General features: G+C 36.0%; 1 protein-coding gene across 6 annotated transcripts in view; it reads left to right on the top strand.

The window, feature by feature from the left end:
• The window catches only part of BMPR1B (bone morphogenetic protein receptor type 1B), a 418,867-nt gene that overhangs the window by 252,508 nt on the left and 147,530 nt on the right, over window positions 1–18,829 (top strand). For all 6 annotated transcript variants that reach the window (XR_012332176.1, XM_073805580.1, XM_073805579.1 and 3 more), the window contains one exon: window positions 2,490–2,584. The gene's annotated coding sequence lies outside the window, so the exon portion shown is untranslated. The remainder of the gene's footprint in view (window positions 1–2,489; window positions 2,585–18,829) is intronic.

The following is an 18,829-nucleotide window of genomic DNA, read 5'->3' as shown; positions in this document are numbered from 1 at the left end:
ATAGTCTGAAGTCAGGGAACCTGATTCCTTCAGCTCTGTTTTTCTTTCTCAATATTGCTTTGGCTACTCGGGGTCTTTTGTGTTTCCATGCAAATTGTAAAATTTTTTGTTCTAATTCTGTGAAAAATGCCATTGGTAATTTGGTAGGGATTGTATTGAATCTGTAGATTGCTTTGGGTAGTATGGTCATTTTCACGATATTGATTCTTCCGATCCAAGAACATCATGTATCTTTCCATCTGTTTGTGTCATCTTTGATTTCTTTAAGATGCAGAAGTCTTAATTGAGGAATCAAGACTTCCCCCACTTCAGACTGGCTCAGGAGCTAGTGTTCCAAGCACCCTTGCTGCCATCCTAGTCTGCATCACTGTACTAACACGTTGTTTTGTCATTAGGCTTTTTTTTTTTTTCCTTTCTTGAGCGTGAGAACTGTGTTTCCTCTTGGGCTCCTCAGCACCTCACTATATACCTCTCCTGGTATTAAGTTAATTTATTGGGAAAATGTTGATAATTGAACCAAACAAGGAAAAGTCGATTTCAACTGTTAGAAAGTTAATTCTTATGCATAACTTTTTTGGGGAGTCAATTAAGCTGTTAAAGGCTATTTTTATTTTATGCTGTTTATTTCTCTAGGTATAATATTTGCCCTTACTGATAAGGTTTTTGGTAAGATTTCATCTGAAAATCAGAGTTTGAACCTAAAAATGAATTTAGGAACCATTATTGTAGTAGAAGGGGAACAGAATTGTGAGCAATAAGGCAAGAACGTCTAGTTTTGGCCCTGCCACAAACTTGCCATGCGATTGTGGGTAAATTAACTGTCCTGGAGGTCAGTTTTATCAGCTATTAAATGAGTAAGTGACCAGATTATTTCTTAAGTTTCCTATACTCTTGGTTTAACAAAGAGAGGAAATTTCAATTAAGCAAACATATGATTTTTCTTGCCAAGAAGAATAAAAAATATGGGCTTCATTTATTTTTTAATCATTCATACCGTGGACATTATATGTACTATATGTAGATAATGCTGACCTTGTTTATATCACCTACAAATTATATAGTCATGGCTTAGATTTTATCCTTAATTTTTTTTTTAAATAATATCTTTTTAAAAATTTTATTTTATTTTTGGCTGTGTTGGGTCTTTGTTGCTGGGCACGGGCTTTCTCTAGTTGCAGTGAGCGGGGGCTACTATTCGTTGTGGTGCACGGGCTTCTCATTGCGGTGGCTTCTCTTGTTGTGGAGCACAGGTTCTAGGCACACAGGCTTCAGTAGTTGTGGCACATGGGCTCAGTAGTTATGGCTCGTGGGCTCTAGAGCACAGGCTCAGTAGTTGTGGTACACAGGCTTAGTTGCTCTGCGGCATGTGGGATCTTCCCAGACCAGGGATCGAACCCATGTCCCCTGAATTGGCAGCTGGATTCTCAACCACTGCACCACCAGGGAAGTCCCCTTAATTTTTTTGTTTTGCGGTATGCGGGCCTCTTACTATTGTGGCCTCTCCTGTTGCAGAGCACAGGCTCCGGACGCGCAGGCTCAGCAGCCATGGCTCACGGGCCTAGCCGCTCCGCGGCACAAACCCACATCCCCTGCATCGGCAGGTGGACTCTCAACCACTGCACCACCAGGGAAGCCCGTCCCCTTAATTTTTTAAAAAATAAAGTAATTCAATTGTGATGATTGAAAATCTAGAAGTATTTCATATGACATGTTGATTCATATAATTTCCAGATTATATTTTAGCTTCTTTCACCAGATATTTAATTTGATCAGATTAATATTATACTTTCCTGGGCACTTCTATCATTCTGGAAATGAATTTATTTATGTTGACACATTTCTTTGTGGCCGCTTACTCAGTCACTGCAGCCTTATTCAATGAGAAGCAATATTAAAAACAATTGCAAAAATGCTTTCCTACATCTTTTGGTTATTCATAGTAAGTAGTAGTTCAGTTTCATAAAACTTGATTGAATGGCATTTAGGTATGACTTTTATAAAGAATTTGAAATTATGTTGTTTGGCCAAAACAAAGGCAGTATTTCCTTTCTTGTCTTTCACTCCACCCAGCCCCCCTTTTCTCCACCTGCTCGAGGAAAACTATTTCTTCAGACAAACCTCATAATTGCCCTTCTGTGCCTGATTTGGGCCTCAGGAAAGGCCCATAGCATCTGTAAAACTGGAAGCAAAATGGTATTTCCAGGCAGGCACAGGGTTGCTGGGTAGTGAGCCAATCCACAGCTTTGTCTGAGCAGCTGAGAACTTTGCTGGAGTATTACCACGGTGTTCAGTAACACAGACCTGTGCCATGAGCAAGTGAAGCACTGAGCACGTGTCAGGGTCAATATTTATAGACCACTACGTAGCTGCCTTGCAGGGAGAGAAAACGAGAGCGAGAAACGTACAGCCAGAGGGCAAGGAAAGAAAGACTTCAGTGGAGGGAACTTTAATTTCCAATTTTTTTCTTAAAAAATTCTTTTAATTATCAGGTTCGAACTTCTGCTGAATCACAACCATTTGCCGCTGAGCTATGACAAGAGTGGAAACAAAAAGTTAAACGAGCAAGCCTGCTATACGTAAGAAGGTAAGTAATTAGCCAGTTCAGTCTCGCTTTTACTGGTAAACTCCATCTCCCTGTTGGCTGCTCTACATCAGTAAGCAAAGGGCTGTGTGGCACATTAAAGCTAATGTGGGGGGGCTGCCTGCTGGTTAAGTGTTCTTGGTGGCAGTGTAGTTTCATATTCTGCTCTTAAGAATGCTGTGCACGGTCATAATACACTTAAATGGTGTGGGTGGTGGGAATGGCTCTTGAACACTGATTTCATGTTATGTCCTGTCAGTAAATTTCTTTTTCTTCATTCTGTCAGACTTGACGTCTTCTGATTGGTAAATTCATGTTTACTTTTTATATTGCTATTAAAACATGAATATTAGTGAGTTTATAGTGGAGGGTGTTCTAGAAGTGGAATAGGGGAAGAATTCAGATGAATGTGTGAAGATGTTGTAGACACTGTCAAAATGTGCAGGCTGTGAATGTGAGTAACATGGGGTCTTTTGAAAAGAAAGCCACTGTCCATTTGACAGCGCATTAAAGTGAAATAATGACTCCTTCTGGGAATGGAGAGAAGCAGGAGTGATGAAAAGTAAGAACAGACTTCTTCATCCAAGGTGCAAAGGACTCAGCATTTAGAATTTCTCTGCTTGTCCAAGTGACTTGCTAGGTTGGTTCCTTGCAAAAGTGGTTCTCTAGTAAAGATATTAAATTAACATCTCTTGCCCCACATCAGTAGTTTTTTTCCTGTCATCACAGGTAGAACTTTGACACATGCTTCTCTGTGTGACCGTAGTGCGATTGCATATTCATTTATCATCATTGTTTTGCATATCCCAGATTGATGTTAAAAGCAGTGGTGCTGAAGGGGACAGAAAGGAATTGTTTTCTATGTGTTTTCTGATTTAGAACACCCATGAAATTTATATACTTATGTGTTTCATGTCTACTACACATAACTTGGAAAGTAATATGTTGCTTTACTATAGGTGTAACTAGATAAAACTTATGTACTGACAGAGTGAAAGTTTCCCTGTTGTTGGTTTTTTAATTGTGGAAGAGAAGCATTAGCATGGTATTGAAAATGTTTAGCTTAGGTTATAGATGGCAATTATAGTTCCAAAGGGTTTTTTGTATTACATATTTAAGTTAAAAACAAATATAACATGAAAGCTGTTGTAGAGCTTAAACTGTAGAACAATAGAGATATAAGGGAAAGATAATACTCTGGCATAGGTTTTGTATTAGGGTTAATATTCAGGAACCAGCTTATTCTAAAATGGGATAAACCATGTCCAAAACAGCAGGTGGAATAGGTCTAAATGTAAAGTAGATATCTTAAAATGAGGCCCATAGTTGTAGAGTATCATTGTTGTTGAATCACATAAAATTTTAAAAATAATCCAGAATGCTTCAAAATCAGTTTTATTAATTCAGGTGTGCTTTAAAGCTAATCTGATCTCTAAATTTAAACTGTATTTTAACATTCATTTAATGCTTGTTTTAGCCTCTGCATCAAGCATTTTCTTTTTACTTTTTCGGGTATTGCCTACCCTTTTATTAATGGGTTTGATTTAGATTTTTGTCAATAATATGTTTATTTTGAAAATGCAACCATGGTTGATCTAGAATGGGCATTACTCAAATTTTTCTTTGCTACTGCCTTTGGTTAATATATCATGATCAATATTGTAATTTCAGTTCTTTATTTAATACCTTTTACTCATTCACGTTATATGTTTCATACATAACATGATATTCAATCAATGATAATTGATTTCTTATGCCTTTTAAAATTTGTTTTATTTTTATTTATTCTGGTGTTTTGTTTCTGAAGTACCCTGTGGAAACTTTTGTCAGAGAACAATCTAATAAAATTACTACAATAAAAATAAACTAAAGAAAGTCTTCCCTTTAATCAAGAGAGGAAACAGAGAATTGTGGTATTGGTTGACAGTGTCTAAAATGGGATGTAGTTTGGTTGAAGGCTGGTTGAGCATTTTAAAACTTGAAACACCATCTCAATATTATTTTTGAATTTAATGTCAATCCTGATATTGGTTATTTATCACATTTGTAAATAACACTTCATATGTAGACATATAAAAATGGTTAGGGGATATTTTGTATCATGTTTTAACTATCTGTTGAAGTAAGATTAGTGAATTTAGCTCGAAATGTTAATATTAACCTCCTAATGGATCTCACTGCCCCGGTCTCATTCGCTGTACGCCCAGTCCATATGCTGTACTACCCTTAGAGGGATCAGTTTCCCACCCTGATGAACTCTTCACTTCCTGCTAAAGCCCTCCCGTCCCTGGCTCTCTATTGCTTGTAGATAAAGGTCAGCTTTCTTGGCATGGCGAGTCTGATGAGCTGCTTCTTCATCTAGCTGCTACTTTTGCTCTATATTCATCTTCTGCTGTTCCTTCTGGGCTGTTTTTCACATCTCGCTTTTCTCCACCCATGAGAGTATTCCCCTCCCCTCTGTTTTATGCTCCAACATTATTGAATATCTTGTATTTCTCAGAACAATCCATACTGTTTTACTCCTTTCTGGAATTGTTTATGTTGCTTCCTCTATCTTGAAACATCCTCTTCCTGGCCTTTGGCTTTCAGCCTCAATGAAGGTATCCCTTCCCAGATGCCCTGCCTGTCCACTGTCAGCCTCTGTGGTTTGGTCTCCTGTACAGACCATTGTCACAGCACTTCTGCAAAGTCGATGTTTTTTGTTTTCCCTTATGAGTTTGTGAGTTAATTGTAGCCATGTTTTAAAATTAATTCTTTTATGTTCCTCCAAGACCTAGCCTAAAGCAGACATTCAAGAACTTTAAAGAAAAAACTTATCATATTTATTTTAAACCTACTTTTCTTTATAGACTTTTTATTTTAATATAATTTAAAACTGATTAATTGGATTGAAGAAGTCCCTTAAGTAGTTGGTAAAGTCTTTTGAAACAATAACAATACTTAAAAAATTCATTTCTCTTTCTATCAACAATTATAGTTTTGTGTGTTCATCCATGCAAGTAGATATTTATTGAACTCATAAACCATTTGAATGGCAAGTTCAAAATTATATTGGTTAGCACATACAAATTCGGGATATATAGCCTGCAGATGTTGTTTAGTTAATTTCATGAAATCTGTCAGCAAAATCACCTAGTCGCTGCACCTACATGGACTGCTGTGATAAATTAAATGATGCTCTAGCAAATTGAAGACAGTGTTACACCTTCCAAAAGGCCCAGAGTGAATTTCGGGAGAGAATAGGTCCATCCTCATGTATCCTAAAGATACAGAGTGGAATGACTCTCAACGTTATGAATAAAGTTACACCTCCTAATTTTATTTCCTATTGTAGAGAAAGTTAGGCATTTAAGGAAGTAATAGAAAATCATGGCTTAAAAAATTCTCAGACCTGAAAGATGATACTTCAGTTCAGTCAGAAGAAGAATTTTCTCCTCAAAATAGAAATATTGAAAGAAAAGAATGTCAGTGTTTTAAAAAGTACTTGAGAAATAGCAGCTGCTTCTTTTAGTTCTGATACTCAATAAAATTTTATTTTGTCTTTAATGGTGTTTTATTTCCCCACCATACATAAAAATACAAATTATTTCATATACAAAGTAAGTATACAAGAATCAAAGGTAAAGCTTTATGCACGATTTAGAATAATTCACAACTTTTCTTATTTTGATTATTTTTACTTCTCAGTGTGCTCTGCCAGTGGTTTCCACTGCTGTTGAAGCCTTATAAACCTCTCCCAGCTATTGAATATGACTCTTCTGTTTGTTTAACCTTGAATTGTATCTGTCTTAGGAATGAAAACAAGATTGGTATTTTCATAGGGAAATTTTGTAGCTTTTTAATTTGCTTGGAATGGACCATAATTCAATCTGTAATTTTTCTTCAGATTTATTTTGCCCACATAAGTATTTCTAGTTAAATAGGTATGGATAAGGTGCCTTACCAAAGAGTTATAGGTATAAATTTTATGTATCTTGCTGGCTTATCAAGTAATATAAGCGTTATAAAACTGGAAGGGCAGGGGTTTCTATGGTCATGGACTTAGAAATGTACCTTGTTCCCAAAAGCTGGTGATGAGAGAAACCTGAGTTTGCCTCAATATTAAAAGATTACAAATGTAGAAAACAAACTTATGATTACCAGGGGGTAAGGGGGAGGAATAAATTGGGAGTTTGGGATTGACATATACAGACTACTATATATAAAATAGGTAACTAATAAGGACTTACTGTATAGCACAGGGAACTCTACTCAATACTCTGTAATGGCCTATATGGGAAAAGAATCTAAAAGAGAGTGGATATATGTATAACTGATTCACTTTGCTGTACACCTGAAACTAACACAACATTGTAAATCAATTATACTCTAATAAAATTTTTAAAAAAAGATTATAGCGAAACCAAACAAAGGCGAAAAATAGCACCACTACCACCACCAACCAGAAGAGGTTAGAGAACTTTGGTTGGAGTGAGGCATAAATAATTTTGCCAGAACAATCACGTATTTTATTATTCGCCACTTAGCTGGCCAATCAGTGTTTTTCTGTAGCTATGGATGGCATAGAATTCATAGAACATGAAAGGAGAAGAATGAATTAATCATGGAAGTGGGACCTTCAGACTCTTCTACTTCAACTGTTTTATTTTATAGATATGGGCAAATATAGTACAAAGTGTTAACGTAACTTGCCAAACATCAGCTTTTAAAGTAGCTACTTAGGATTTTGATTAAAAAAAAATACATATTTGTAAGGACAGTATTTTACCATTGTGGCTTTTCCCGTCTGTTTGTAATTGCTCTTTTTATTCTGTGTATTGCATGTAAAGCTTAATTGTTGTATCTCTGTGTTTTGTATCGTATTAGACTCCTTTGTATTGTTTCATAACCCCTGAATAATTACTGAATAATAACAATAATAATAATTACTACAGCCAGTAATTATTGCTTCCAACTGAGATGGAGGGCTTTTCTACTCATAATCATAGTTAAAAATATATATATATTTTTAATTACAGATACCCTTTCTGGCTTTCCTGATTTCTCCCACTCTCTTTGGTAGTACAGTTAAATTTATGCTCTCATAAACATTCTCCTTTTCAATAGAACATGGCAGATAGTCCTAAAGCAAAAGACAGAAACAAATTTAATACTTTGACTCTGAGAGCTTCTCATAGGGAACATATGGTTATATATCGTTCTACAGCTTTGTTTTAAGATGTCTGTGGTTTCCGCAGCTGGAAAATTTTTGATTACAACGAAACTCAGAGAACCAACTGTGCTTTTCTAGATTATTTTTCCTTTCATCTAAGAGTCTTTTAAAATGTCAATAATTAAAGGGGCAGAGAGGAGCAAAACAAACTTGTTTTGTACATGTCATCTTCTTGTAAGACTTTGCTTCTCTAAGTGCTGTCCCCACCACTCCCAAAGAAACTGGAGCTCTTTGGTTCCTTCCATTCTCATTAATATTAAGGTCCCTGGAAATAATTGCTTGTATATTTAAAGATGAAAGAGTTTTTGAGCAGATAGCTGAAATCTTTGTTCTCAGCCTCCGCCTACCTACGATTTCTATACCTTCTTCTCTCCTCCTCGCCTCACTCAAAACAAAACCAAAGTGATTGCCTCTACCCACCTCTCCAGTCAATGAAACATGTCTGCATGTTCCTTAGTACATATTTTCCGTTGGATTGATACTTTTCATTTCAGATATGTATTATCTGTCTTCTCAAACTCTTGCCTGCTAAGAGATTTATAATTGTAAAATCTTTGCTAACATGATAGTGGAAAGTGATATTTTATTTATGTTCGTAATTACTAGTTAACATGAATCTGAGGAGATTATTGGTTATTATTTTAATTTTTATGATTTATCTGTTTATACACTTATTCTTTTTTCAGAGGCTCTATGTCTCATTGGTTTAAAGAGTATTTTTTTTAATCAAAGAATCTTGATTCTTTAAAGTCCTGTTGTAACTGTTTTCATAAGCTTTTGATTACTTTAAAATTTTGTTTTATGTGGTGTGAAATATCTTAGTAAAGCTAAACAATATTTTCTTCATCTCCTTCGAAACTTAGAATGCTCTTTACAATTCAGAAATATGAAAAAATTTTTCTACATTTTGATGGTTTATTTAACTGTTAATTCTATGATTCACAAGGAATTGATTAACTAATTACTTCAGTACTTTTGTTGAATCATTAGTCCCCTTTTTTCTGAAGTCAACTTTAACTTGTACTTCAGTGGTACAAATTTAAATCTTTGTGTTACCTCTCAATTTGTATTCCATTTAAACTTTATCTCTAAGGAATAAAAGTTCATGTTTCTTATTAAATAAGATTTAAGCCCTGGAACGTGTTAGGGTGTTGTGGGACTTGTCATGTTCCTTGAAATTACTGTTGTGGGACTTGTCATGTTCCTTGAAATTACTGTAGGCAGGAGGCTGCATTTATTACTTACGTTAAAGCAGACATAATAAGAATATGAATCTGTGTGAGTGAGAATTTAGGCATTAATAATTGTCACCATTTATCAAGGGTTTCTTGAGAATATATCTGGCCTTCTACCATGGACTGTAACTATATGATTTCATTAAATCCTTGTAACAGACCGTTGAGTGACCTATTCTGATTTTTTCTTCAGGATAAACTGAGACCCCAAGATGTAAAGTAGTTTGATCAGCCTCACATAGCTAATAAATGATAGGGTCATGATTTAAACTCAGATCTGACCAAAGTCCATCTTTTAAGGAATGATTGCCAAATAGAGAATTTATGTTTTTGCCATGACTGTTAAGAGATGCAGGTCTCTAGGGGTCAGATGGCAGGAACCTTCCCAACTTGGGTCCATCTATGAAGAAATCAACTCAGGAACAATGGCTTTCAAACTATAGAGGCAAGTCAGTGAAATCAGTGATGTAAGGAACCTTCTATTTTTTTGGATTAGTGCTGAAGATAAAAGAATCTCCAGATGGACAGAAATAACCCTATACTTTAAATCAGTTTAAAATCTGCTAATTTTTTTTTAACTTCTTCAGATTTTCATACCTCTATTGATTTTATAATTGTCCTTCAACTCCAAGCCAACTTATTCAGTTCTCCCTTATAGGCTTAACACACAGCACCATTCCCTCCCTCACATACCTGCTTATGACCTTAGCAAGGAAACTGGCACAGAGCTGCCAGGCCAGCAGGCAGTGACTGTTCCATCTGGGTCTCTGTTTTTGTAACTACAGGTTTCATTCAGGGAAGACATGAGTCTCCCTAACTGGCAGCCTTTGCTGTCATCTCTGTTTTAAGCTGCTCAGTTAAGGGACTCAGGTTGTTGTGGTATTTACAGCAGGAAAGGAAATTCTAGATGTTTTAGTATCATTAGAACTCAGTACTTATGCACTAATTGGTTACCTGGAATGGTGCAAAAGGATAGCTTTATCTGCTATGAATGGACTTAACTCATAAATATAGTTTGCGTTTGTTTATGTCAGAGGCGGGAATTCCTATATAAAAGTTTATACAGAGACATTTTCCATCTTAGTTGTTTGTTATACATTAAGCCATCGTGAAGGAATTTGTTTTCCTCTTTAACTCAAGGCAAACAATTTTGCTTAAAGATAATGTAGGATTTTTTTTCTCCTTGGGTCACTCTGCCCTTTGTTGATACATTGGTGTATCTGTGCCAAGATTTACAGTACCGTTTATTGGAGTTTTGTTTATAGCCCTGCCTTGAACACTTGAAAATAAATTATACCTTTTAGTTAATAAGCAGGTTTTTCTTATATTATTACTTGGAAAAGTATGCATTAGTCAATATCTGTAATAATTAACAGTCTTAAAAATTCTAAGTAGTTATTCATATTATTCCTCCTTTTTTCATTCATCTTTTTTATTTTTTTAAATTTTTATTTATTTACTTATTTGGTTGCGCTGGGTCAGTTGCAGCAGGCAGCCTCCTTAGTTGTGGTACGTGGGCTCCTTAGTTGTGGCAGGTGGCTCCTTAATTGCAGCACGTGGGCTCCTTTGTTGCGGCAGGCAGGTTCCTTAGTTGTGGCTTGTGGGCTCCTTAGTTGTGACATGCGGCATGCATGTGGGATCTAGTTCCCTGATTAGGGATCGAACCCCGGCCCCCAGCATTGGGAGCGTGGAGTCTTAACCACTGCGCCACCAGGGAAGTCCCTCACTCATCTTTTTTAGTCTCCTGTTTTACTTAAAGATGATAAGAACTGCACAGTGTATAGTCAGAACATAATTCCATAAATGCTTTCACACATTAATTCTGCACTTAAATATTGGCTTTTTCTGTATGTAAAATTCACTTGATTGAGAGTCTCTCTCTTTTTCATTTCTCTCTATACCACTTTTAACTTCAGCAGCAGATTAATATATCATTATTCACAGTAGTAGCTTAGCTTATAACCTTGAAATTTATTTCTGTGTTTGTTATCAGAGGCTTGTTGGCAAATCAGACTTGACAATAATACAGAAGGAAAGCATGGTGACCTAGGACACACTGTTCTACTGAAGTAATGCACGCTTCTTTGTGTAAAGATTTTTGTTTATTTGTCTTAAATTAGCCAGCATACAATGTGTATAGTCTTTTGAGTTACTCATTAATACTCCATATGTAATGTTTTAAAATTATTATTGGTAGAAATAGATGATTATTTAGAATGATTTTTTTTTCTTGTACTGTTGCAGTTTAAAGCAGATTGGTACAGCTCTCAAAGCACAAGTATGAGCTTAAAATATGACTGTGAAACCATGTGTTCTTAACTAGGGGAGCCGGCTTTTTTGGTCAATTTGAAGCTGTTTGTTTTTAATTGAAGTATAGTGAATTTACAATGTTGTATTAGTTTCTGGTGTACAGCAAAGTGATTCAGTAATATATATCTCTATATTTTTTCAGATTCTTTTCCATTATAGTTTGTTACAAGATATTGAATATAGTTCCCTGTGCTCTACAGTAGGCCCTTGTTGTTTACCTATTTTATATATAGTAGTTTCTATCTGTTCATCCCAAACTCCTCGTTTATCTCCCCATGCATCCCCACAAACTTTCCCCTTTGGTAACCATAGTTTGTTTTCCGTATCTGTAAGTCTGTTTTGTATATAAGTTCGTTTGTATCTTTTTTTTTAAGATTCCACATATAATTAGTATCATGATATTTATCTTTCTCTGTCTGCCTTACTTCACTTAGTATGATGATTTCTAGGTCCATCCATGTTGCTGCAAATGGCATTATTTCATTCTTTTTTATGGCTGAGTAATATTCCATTGTATATATCTACCACATCTTCTTTATCCATTCATCTGTTGATGGACATTTTGGTTGCTTCCATGTCTTGGCTCTTGTAAATAGTGCTGCAATGAACAATTTGAACCTGTTCTTATACTGCATGTTCCCTCTTATAGAAAAGAAATGTGATATTTATGCTAACATGATTTCAATTTCTTAATAATTTAAACTGCATATGATTTGCCCAGAGGTTGAGAATCAATTTTTAAAATTTTGGTTAAATTTTAATACAGTATTTTCTGTGATATACGTGTGTTTCTGTTTATTGACTATATATTGTCAGTGGCGTTAATTGATGCTTTTAGAGACATAAGCATACTTCAGATCAAACACTGGTTTGCAGATACTGTAAGGCATGTGGAACACACAGATAGCCGTTGTCCTCTGCACTTCTACCCCATACGTACTGTAGGAAGGCTCATTTCTACATGTTGAGCAGTTCAACAAACAGGTTGACCTGGGATGACCTGGTGGCCAGTACAGGATCACCCATCTAGCCCAGAGCCATGCAGGCTATCACTCCCCTCTCTCTTTCCCACTGTCTCTTCCCTCCCATCCCGCTTCCCCACTTGTTACTATCTTCCTTTCCCTGCTCCCAGTTATCCATCATATTAAATTGTTATTGATTTTAGCTTCAGCATTTTTCTTACCTTCTATCTTTCATCTATTCCCAATTATTTCAGAAAACATCTTTTTGTGCAATTTGAAGAAAACCTTTCCAGTTTTAACAGAAATATTAATGCCTGGAAGTAAGAGAAACTTGTATCATAAAATGTTAAAGTGCAGGCTTCCCTGGTGGCGCAGTGGTTGAGAGTCTGCCTGCCGATGCAGGGGACGCGGGTTCGTGCCCCGGTCCGGGAAGATCCCACATGCCGCGGAGCGGCTGGGCCCGTGAGCCATGGCCGCTGAGCCTGCCCATCCAGAGCCTGTGCTCCGCAATGGGAGAGGCCACAGCAGTGAGAGGCCCGTGTACCGAAAAAAAAAAAAAAAAAAAAAAAAAAAAAGTTAAAGTGCGATTAGTGTATTTCACAATTTCCCTAAAGTCATTTACTCTCTGGTTTTATAATTAATGATAACTTGGTCAACATTTTGCTATGAATAGTTGTATTTATGACACTTTCATTTAACCCTTACTGTAATTCTGGGAGGTGGTTATTATTGTCCCTATATTTAAGATGAGGAAATAGAAATTCAGGGTTAAATAATCATGCCTGTGATCACACAGCTTGGAAAGTAGGAGGCGTAGGATTGGAACCGAGTTGTTTCTGACTCTAAAAGCTTTACAGTATAATATATGACTTTCTTTTAAAATAGGTAATTTCACTTTCCTACTCCTGTACATGTCTAAAGTTTGAGAAGTAGCACAGCCGGGCAGATGGCTTCCCAGTGTAACAGAGTTCCAACCCAGAGGGCAGCAAGTCCATTTGCTACAAGGAAGACAAGGCTCTCTTGATATTTACCAACAGGAAAAGCAAATCTTATTCTTAGTGTATTATTCTTGTTTCATCCAAAGGTTTTCTCACTTTTGTAGCTCTACCAAGGTTTCTTTATGCAAAGAGATAACAAAGCAAATACTTAGGAAAGTATATTCTTCCAAATAAATCAATGCTATGCTGCAAGATGTTCTTGAGGCAGATTAAACCTTCATCTGTAAACTGTACACTCTTGATTTCAGTTGGACTCTAATAGACTTTCTCATTAGTTTTAAATCACACTGCGATGGCATGGATTCTTAGATCACACCATTATAAAAATAGATATTTTCAGATTATTTGGAGATGAGTTCTGTTGCTTGTATAGATTAACTTTCTACCTTTGCCTTGCTCTACTTTTCAGGAACTTTATTAGAAATTATGTGGGGGCAGGAAATAACATTCAAACAAATAAATTTTATTTTTCGTCTAGTTAAGAAACCTGTTTTTTTTTTAATTTAAAGACTTGATATCAAAGAAATTAAAACTGTAGATAAAACTGACCTTTAGGAATTACCTGTTGATTTTTTCCATGACTGTTCTAACCCCATATTTGTAAGATATAATAAGGTTATAAATTATAACTTCTGTTTGCAAAGTGTTTTACATTTTAAAAGCATTTTCATACCCAGTGTTGCTTTTGACCTTTTGCTCCCCCGAATGCTGTGAAGCAAATTATATGCATCTTATGGATGGAAAAATTAACATGAAGTGAGGGTGGGGTGAAGATCCTAGACTGAAAAAAGCAAAGTGTTTTGACCTTACCAGAATAGTTATTGAACTTGATTAGCTTAATTGTAATATACAAAGAAATAAGTATGTAAGTATATGTTAACCCACACCAGACTCTAGTAGAAATAATGAGTAGCAGGTTTATGTCATTTAAAAAAATTATGAGAGTGTTAATACTGAGAAAGTTTTGTAAATTTAATTTAGTTGTTTCTGAAATGGAGAAAGGAATTTAATGTTATTATAGTGGCAGAACAGCTGTATTGAGTTTGTGGAATTATGTGGGAGTCTAGTTTGAGAACCACTGAATTATCACATAAAATTCTTAATCAGTATATACTGCAGTAGTAATATTTTCCTCAAGATTTTCATAAGCTGTGTTGGTACATCAATAAAGAGTTTATAAGGAATACAGCCCTGTTTAAATAAACTACTGAATGTTGTCTTACACTGTATGGGGTAAAATGATGACAGTATGACTAGGAAGAGTTATATAAACTATATAAAAAGTCATAAGAATTTGAATGGAGTGAATTTATCAAATTGGTTTTCTTTTCTCAAAACTCTATTTGTTCTCACTTTCATCCTCTATAATGGTATACGGGGGCTTCAACTTTAGTGCATCCATCTATGCAGAAATCACCAGCCCATCTATCCTCTCTTCTTTTGAATCCCAGTGAGCCGTGAGTCTAAGTTGCCACTGTAATCAGTGATTAGCTATTCATATGGAAAACTATAATTGATCCCTACTCACTTCATTTCATAAACAGAAACAAATTCTGTATGGAAGAAAGAATTAACTATGAAAAACAATACCATTTTAAAGTATTTAGAAAAGGATATATTTATTATTTTAGAGAAAGATAAGAATTTCTTTAAACCTAAACAGAGCAAATCATAAAAAGGTTAATAAATTCAACAGGCTTAAAATTTAAAAAGTATGTTCATCAAAGAGTAAGAAAGGTTGAAAACTGGTTTAGTGTGTAGAAGATTCTATAAATTAATAAAGTAAAATCAGCCAATATAAAAATGAACAGGAATTTCAAAAAGAGAAAATTCAGATAGTCAGTGAACATGTGAAAGCCTCATTAATAGTTAGAGAAATGTAAGTTAAAACTAGAGTGATAGGCTGTTTCATATCCATCATGTTGTTGAAAATATAAAAGTCTGAAATATACCAAATGCTGGTGTGGATGTGAAGCAACAGGAACTCTCATTCCCTGGGAATGGGAATGTAAAGCGGTACCGTTGAATTGGTGGTTGAGATTGAGCATAGGTATACTCTTGCTCAGCAGTTCCGCCCCTAGGAGTATTTCCTGTGGAAATTTCTTGCTTGTGTGCCTTAGGAAACAGGTACAAGATTATTTTTTATTGTAGTCTCGTATGTAATATAATATAGCAAAGCACAAATAAACAAATTTGGAAACAACAGAGAGTAGAATGGACAAGTTGGGGAATATTTGTTTACAGTGGATTTAACATAATAGTGGAAACCAGTGAATCTGGATGACTCCCCAAAACGTAATGTTGAATGAAAAAACAAGTCACAAAGAATACATACAACATGATTCCAGTTGTACAAACTTTGATCAGAGGCAAAACTGAGTAATATATTTTTGTGGAATCATTATATATGTGCTCTAACTATATAAAGAAAATCAAGGAAAAAATTAAAACAAAACTGAGGCTGTTGAATGTTCCAGTAGGAGTGAAGGAGTTGGGTCCAGGGAGGAGCCCAGAAAGCTTGGGTGATATGTAAGTGGGTGATCTTTAAAAATTTTATTTAAAAGTATCATTATTAACAGTTATGTATTATAATTGATATATTATTATAAGCAATGGATTTATATTGTAAGTAACATTGTAAGTATCATTAATATATTATTAAAATGTAATGTAAAGTGCACACATATGAAATATTTCATAGTACAGTAAAAACAATTGGAGGAAAGGATTTCTTCCTTTTTGTCTTCAAAAAACCTTTTAAGTTTCAAGTTAATTTTTATCTGGGTATGCTACTTGGCCTTTATTTATTTTTATTACAGTTTTAAATTTTATTTTATTTATTTTTTTATACAGCAGGTTCTTATTAGTTATCTACTTTATACACATCAGTGTATACATGTCAATCCCAATCGCCCAATTCGTCACACCCCCACCCCCACCCCTGCTTTCCCCGCTTGGTGTCCATACGTTTGTTCTCTACATCTTTGTTTCTATTTCTGCCTTGCAAACCAGTTCATCTGTACCATTTTTCTAGATTCCACATAAATGTGTTAATATACGATATTTGTTTTTCTCTTTCTGACTTACTTCACTCCGTATGGCAGTCTCTAGGTCCATCCATGTCTCTACAAGTGACCCAATTTCGTTCCTTTTTATGGCTGAGTAATATTCCGTTATATATACATACCACATCTTCTTTATCCATTTATCTGTAGATGGGCATTTAGATTGCTTCCATGACCTGGCTATTGTAAATAGTGCTGCAATGAACATTGGGGTGCATGTGTCTTTTTGAATTATGGTTTTCTCAGGGTATATGCCCAGTAGTGGGATTGTTGGGTCATATGGTAGTTCTATTTTTAGTGTTTTAAGGAACCTCCATACTGTTCTCCATAGTGGCTGCACCAGTTTACATTCCCACCAACAGTGCAAGAGGGTTCCTTTTTCTCCACACCCTCTCCAGCATTTGTTGTTTGTAGATTTTCTGATGATGCCCATTCTAACTGGTGTGAGGCGATACCTCATTGTAGTTTTGATTTGCATTTCTCTAATAATTAGTGATGTTGAGCAGCTTTTCATGTGCTTCTTGGCCATCTGTATGTCTTCTTTGGAGAAATGTCTATTTAGGTCTTCTGCCCATTTTTTGATTGGGTTGTTTGTTTTTTTAATATTGGGCTGCATGAGCTTTTTATATATTTTGGAAATTAATCCTTTGTCCGTTGATTCATTTGCAAATATTTTCTCCCATTCTGAGGGTTGTCTTTTTGTCTTGTTTATTGTTTCCTTTGCTGTGCAAAAGCTTTGAAGTTTCATTAGGTCCCATTTGTTTATTTTTGTTTTTATTTCCATTACTCTAGGAGGTGGGTCAAAAAGGATCTCGTTGTGATTTATGTCAGAGTGTTCTGCCTATGTTTTCCTCTACGAGTTTTAGAGAGTCCGGTCTTACAGTTAGGTCATCAATCCATTTTGAGCTATTTGGCCTTTATTTAGGTGCACGCAAGTTTGAAATTTTTCATAGTTTATACTTAGTACACCTCTTTTGCCTGTTGGCTCTAATGTCCAGGAATTGTCTCATTTGCACTGATTTCTCACTGTGTCATGATTTTCTACTGGCAGTATTGTTTTCCAGTGGTGCCTATGCCTCACTGGCTTTTGGTCCTTCGTACATTCGTATTTTCTTAGCTCATTGATTCCCATGAGTTCAGTGGCAGGACTTTGAGCCCTCTCTTTTCAGGTTACTTTTTTCCTACAGTGTTTCTGGGGATCCTCTGGAATTTCCATATTTGTTCACACACATGCCAGGCTGCTTTGGGGGCCGACACTGTGACCTTCTACAAAGCCGCCTTTCCTGGCTCCAGGCTGCCATCTTCAGTACCATCTTTAGGGCTCTCTTCCTCGTAGCTAAGCCAGACCCCTTCAGTTGGGAGGTGTTGCTGCCTTACATCGTTGCTGTTTATCACTATGCTCTAGGTATTTTTGCTGCCACCGTTGATAATGGTGATCTTCCCTGGCCACCAGGTTATTTCTGCATCTCCAGATTGGTTGTCTGCTTGTTCCAGATTCTGGGGTGTGAGGTCTTGTCCGGTACCCATCAATTCTCACTAATGCTTGGACCCTGACAGTGTACACTTTGCTGCAAATTGAGAAGAGGAATAGCTGCCTTCCTGCTGTTGTTAATCGCTCTCGTTTTGAGGACCTACAGCATGTTTGTTTAGGCCTTAAAGAGTTACAGATTTTGTGGAATTGTGTGTTCTGGTTTCACCTGTGTTCTTATGGAACACACATGTCCCCGAGCTCAATGGATCAGTAAGGGTTATATTCACATTTATCAAGTTATTACCAGAAGCATTACTCTCTTCTGAATCTTGGGTCTTACTGCCAACTTTAACTTGCTGCTTCATTTCTTCCCTATGGATAATTCTCTCTCAGAGATCCTGCTTCCAACTTAAAAATTTGCTTTTAGAAATTTTGCTATTCTGTTGTAGCTTCAGCCCTGAGATCGATTTATCAATCAGTCAGTGAATCTCAGTCTCTTCATCTCCTTTCCCCCCACTTCCTTCTTTCTCTTGCTTATACACACATATACAACCCTAGATTCTCAGACCTTCAGACATGCCTGTATATATCAAACTCTTATTGTGGATCAGGTTTAAATTATTTCTCAGGTGGTTCCTCAGGCCCCAGGTAAATCTGGTGGTGCACTACCTAGCTGGAGAGAATTAGGCCCTAACATCTGTGTCACTGCATGTATCAGCATCTAAACCTGGATCCCAGCCTGGATCCCAACAAATAACAGTAACCATTATAGCAGCAGAGAGCAGCAGCAAGGGTAATTACATTTTATACATTATTTCGTTTAAATTGTATTAAAGTCTACAAGGTAGGTTTTATCATCCCAGTTTTATGGGTGATGTAACTGAGACTCAGGTAACGTAACCGAAATTTGGATAAATGGTAAAAAGTGGAGCTCAGCTACAAAATAGGGCTAGTTGATTTGAAAGCCTGTGCTCTTAACCACGAAATTAGATTAA

The sequence above is a fragment of the Tursiops truncatus genome, chromosome 5, assembly GCF_011762595.2.
Source record: "Tursiops truncatus isolate mTurTru1 chromosome 5, mTurTru1.mat.Y, whole genome shotgun sequence".
Lineage (NCBI taxonomy): Eukaryota > Metazoa > Chordata > Mammalia > Artiodactyla > Delphinidae > Tursiops > Tursiops truncatus.
Note: the sequence above shows the minus strand (reverse complement) of the source record. Positions and strands in the feature narration are given on the sequence as shown.